At 43.3% G+C, this 4499-nt stretch overlaps 1 protein-coding gene across 1 annotated transcript in view; it reads right to left on the bottom strand.

Moving 5' to 3' along the window:
• The window catches only part of FTCD (formimidoyltransferase cyclodeaminase), a 154961-nt gene extending 152156 nt beyond the window's left edge, over positions 1–2805 (bottom strand). Inside the window, exon 1 of the mRNA XM_085879149.1 lies at positions 2575–2805. The gene's annotated coding sequence lies outside the window, so the exon portion shown is untranslated. The remainder of the gene's footprint in view (positions 1–2574) is intronic.
• Between the last annotated feature and the right edge of the window lie 1694 nt (positions 2806–4499).

The raw sequence follows: 4499 nt of genomic DNA, 5'->3' as shown, positions 1-4499 counted from the left end.
GTTAATTGATGCCATCATGCTTGAATGAAATACTCTTCTTCTTATTTAGTATGGCCAGTTTGATGATTTAATTATTTATTGTATCGGTTCTGAGGCTCGTGGAGGAGCTGTAACAGACCATGATGCGCAAGCAAATAGACGTTGGACAATGCCGGATTTGACTTTATACAAACACAGTTTTATAGAAACTACAAAAAGACTTTATACAAACTTTATATAGACTGGTGACCTTGGGGGAAGTGATGTAACTTATTGGGGGCACCTGGGTGCCGACACCATCTTCTGACATTGCTTCTCTCTCTGCGGTTAGTGGGGCAATGAGGGAGAAATCCCCTCCCTGTCAAACCACCCGTTGAGATTCCAACCCATTGGGCATGTCCATGCTCTCCCCTCTAAAAGCTGAGCATCAAGCGAGGAAGCAGCTCATACCATATTTAAAGTATTTGGTATGAATTGGCCAGGGTCGAAATCGAATTGCTGACCGATCAGACTCAGAGCGGATGCCCAAACCATAAGGCCACTGCACGATGCTGAAATTTCCCATTTTGATCTCTCATCAAGTATGGCCATATCAATACTTTGCAAATGTACAATCACATAAATCCACAGCTAAAAATGAGTACACTCATGTTAAAATAAGAAGCTCAGGATTGATGATGGTAAACCCCTAACGTCATTATTGATCCCTTTCCAGCCATGATGAATGACCCACTCACTTCTGTAAGCGTGAATCCCATCAACGGGCGTTAAAGTCAGGGAAGTCTCCTGACTCATTTTCAGAGCATCAGATCGCAGAAGTTCAGCATCGTTACTTCTTTCAGTGCCTTTACACGTCAAGAAACTTCACAAAGTTTATAATGTGTGTGTGTGTGTGCATGTGTGTGTACAGAAGTGTGAGGCTTATTGTAATCCATTATTGAAAGAAGTGGTTGTATCACAATCTCAAGCCTGAAACTAAGTCTGCTCTTTCCTGTTTGCTGTAACATTAATGGAGTATAATCAAATGCATTTTTTGATTGGATTTTTTTCCCCTTCTTTTGGAATATATTGTTGTAGCCATTGTACTCTGGCCGAACTAAGTTTGAGTCCCACTCCGAAAGCTATTTTAACGCCACGCGACCTGGTCATGGATGACCGAATCTCGTTGGCTGATAAACCATGGTCACACCGTCTTCCATATCCTCCCATCTCTACTGCGCCTACCTGGACCAGCCTGCTCTTCGTGGTTAGACAAAGCTGCACAATTTTTAAATTTCACCCTTACTCCACTCCATTAAATTTTGAAGTTATACAATCCTGTCTCCAACTGTAACAGAGTCGGGGGTCCAATAGATCGCACTCCCAGACACCAAATATTACCAATGTGATGTCTGGGAGCGCAGCCAGTCCCAGCGAATCAGTGGGGTCCACCTCCTGTCCAAGGGTGTCGATCCAAGCCAAAATATGGGGGGGCGGGACAGGTAACTGGAGCCTTCTCCCAAGGTGTGCCCAGGCAATAGATCACGACAACTGCTCCCCACGAATCGATTAGATGACATGAACAATGGACAGCAACGTGGTATGTCGACTGCAACGTACAACAACAGCTCAGCCGCAAAGTGGTAGGCCACACAAGCTCACAGAACAGAATTTAGCGAAGGTAAAATAGACTTTATACAACACCATATAAATTACTCCAAAGTGAGAAGACTGTGAGTTTCAGATAAACACCATAAATTACCATTCTTTTAATGGATCCCAAAAATAAACAAAAACCCTTGCAAGATGAGGTTCATCGCAAGTGGAGAATGGAGTTTGAAACCATTGTCAGGTTCTCTAACGAGTGCAGCCTGTGGCTGCATCATTGGTTGGGACGTGGCTGTGCCGCTGATGCAGTGTCCCCCTTACGAGTGGGCTGGTGCTCATTTTGCCGACCTCAGAAGGATGACAGGCTGAGTCAACCTCCTGGTGTATTCATTCAGCGGCCCAACGGGGCTTGAACTCAGGACCCCAGGATCCCAAGCCGCCACCCTCACCACGAAGCCCACACCAGGCTTATTGTCAGGTAGCATTACAGGGAGAATGAAACTAATTTATAAATGCTTGAAAAACTACCATGAAAAGGCGAGGTTTTATTTTGGTGTTAACAAGTGAAATCCTTCAATCGAGCACGTGTGGTGAATCAAATGAGTAGACTCATGTTAAAATATGCAATTTATGCATTTTCAGTTGAAAAACAATTAAAAAGCGTACTTAATATTTGAAATGTAAAAATCTTGTTATTATTGTGATAAGCACCTTGAAATATAACAGAAGGAATGAAATGGTTCGATACAGCGTGGCAGGGCCAGGGGGCCGCAAAAGAATGATGAAAAACCAGGACGGCCATTCACAGTGAGATCACATTACCACAGAAATCAAATTTTCACAAATATCGATGAAGACTCGCGGATGAAGAAAATGTCGAAATCCGTCACTAAAGCTTTTTAACGTTAATCAAAAAAAGAAAATCGTACAAATTAAAATAAGGAGAAAAATATTATTATTATTATTATTAATGACGCAGTGAAGTGATTCGGGTTATGAAACAGATACCTGTGTGTTGCAAGTGGATCAGAGGAGAAGAATTCCTTACGTTCCTCCACGTTTCAACCAATCAAAACGACGCATCGCCTTTCCTCCTTGGTCATGACCATCCGTCAGAGGTTATCGCCTCCTCTCCACCACTTTGACCAATCAAAGCTCGCTCTGATCCAGAGCTTGTCAGAATGCAGCACGAGGTACATCGCCGAACGTGATTGGTCCAATGGTATCACGTGCCGCCGAGGATTGGCGATGCAGCATGAGGTACACGACGAACCTGATTGGCCCAGTCCTGTTTGCTGGAATCCTCGTGCATAACACCGCCCACACAACACGCGTGGTATCCTTTGACCAATCAGGAGCAGTGCAGTTCCAGTATCGTTTCCTTCAGCTCGATTGGTCTTGTCCTGCTCGTGATGTTTTCGGTTTTTTTTTTTCGTTCTTGTTGAATCTGTGAGGAGATTATTTGTTCGTTCTTGTTGTAAGTAAATTTCAACTACTAATGCATGACGAAACACTTGTTTATAGCTAATATTAAAGAGAATGATGGTACAAGAAGAACTTAGCTTTCAGCATTCGGTGCGAAATGCCATGGTGGGCGGAAATGACGTCTTCGTTCGTTCGTACATGAGAGGGGAGTGTTTTTTGGTTTTTTTCCGTCAAACAATTAATTCAATGGTTTTCACATATATAACACGTTAGTTTCACAAATTTTCATTGAAATACTCGGGTATTTCCGTCAATTGTCGCCGTTTCCGTCTCAGTTTCGCACTGCCATCTACTGGATGGCCGTCATTGGCTGTCTTGAGGCACGTGGGGGGGGGGGGGACACCGGAGACGTGGTAGACTCCCTGGACATTTAAAACTCAGTGTAATTGTATACAGCGCACGTGCTGTAATAAAAAATTCTGGGTAATTGATAATTCCAAACCTGTAATCGATAGTATCCACAACATTAATAACAAGAAAAAGAGCCATCAGAGATTGTGCACATGAGCCAGGACTTGTTTTTTGTGGTTTTGTGGTGTATTTTTGTGTGGTGCTTCTGTACTGATGTTTCGTGATTAAGAGGAGGCAAAACAAGAACTGCCACTTTATAACTGCCAGCAGTGATGAGCAGGTACCAAGACGTTGCGCTTTGATGCAACCCCACTTTAATCAGACACTTGACCCTGACCCATGACGTTTTTTATTATTCAATTGAATTTAGAATTGGATTAAAATAAATTCAATTCAAATAAAATGGAAGACCGAATTGGAAGAGTCCTGCATTGGAGTAATCAGAAGGAACCCAAGCAAGCAAAAAGCAAAGATTAATTCATCAGGAGGAACCTGGATAGAATTCGGGTTTCAGCTCCTACTCCTCTTCCTTCAAACTCATACTACACGGCTAAGTGAGTCTTATTCAAAAAAAAAAAAAAACCCATATCAAAAACAAAAATTCTGATTGCCAGACCATGCATCCGATCAGGTTGAAATTTAAAAACTGTATTCCCCAAAACTACTCGATCATAACTGAATTTTCACGTCTGTTGATTGAGGTAACACCGGTCAACGAGCGTATTATGAGATTAAGGATTCGTCACTCCTTAGGTGTCATTTCCCTGGTCTCTGTTTATGCTCCGACTGAGGCGAGTGATCTCACCGTGAAGGATGCATTCTATGCCACGCTCGAGTCTGTGGTTGATCAGTGCCCCAGACGAGATACACTTCTAGTCTTGGGGGATTTCAATGCATCGACTGGAACTGATAGGGACGGTTATGAGGTGTGTGTTGGTCCCCATGGGTCAGGAACTATGAACCAGAATAGCACTAAGTTCCTTGACTTTGCAAGAAGTCATGGACTTAGGGTGGCTGGTTCATGAGTTTCCTAGCGCCCACAAGCTCATCGCTGGACTTGGTATTCCAACGCTGGCGGTGTGGCAAAGGAGATTGAC

This window comes from Eptatretus burgeri, chromosome 4, assembly GCF_056783735.1.
Source record: "Eptatretus burgeri isolate ZD-2024b chromosome 4, Ebu_testis_v1, whole genome shotgun sequence".
In the NCBI taxonomy this organism is placed as follows: domain Eukaryota; kingdom Metazoa; phylum Chordata; class Myxini; order Myxiniformes; family Myxinidae; genus Eptatretus; species Eptatretus burgeri.
The sequence above is the reverse complement of the archived record's forward strand: the minus strand, read 5'-3'. Positions and strand labels throughout refer to the sequence as shown.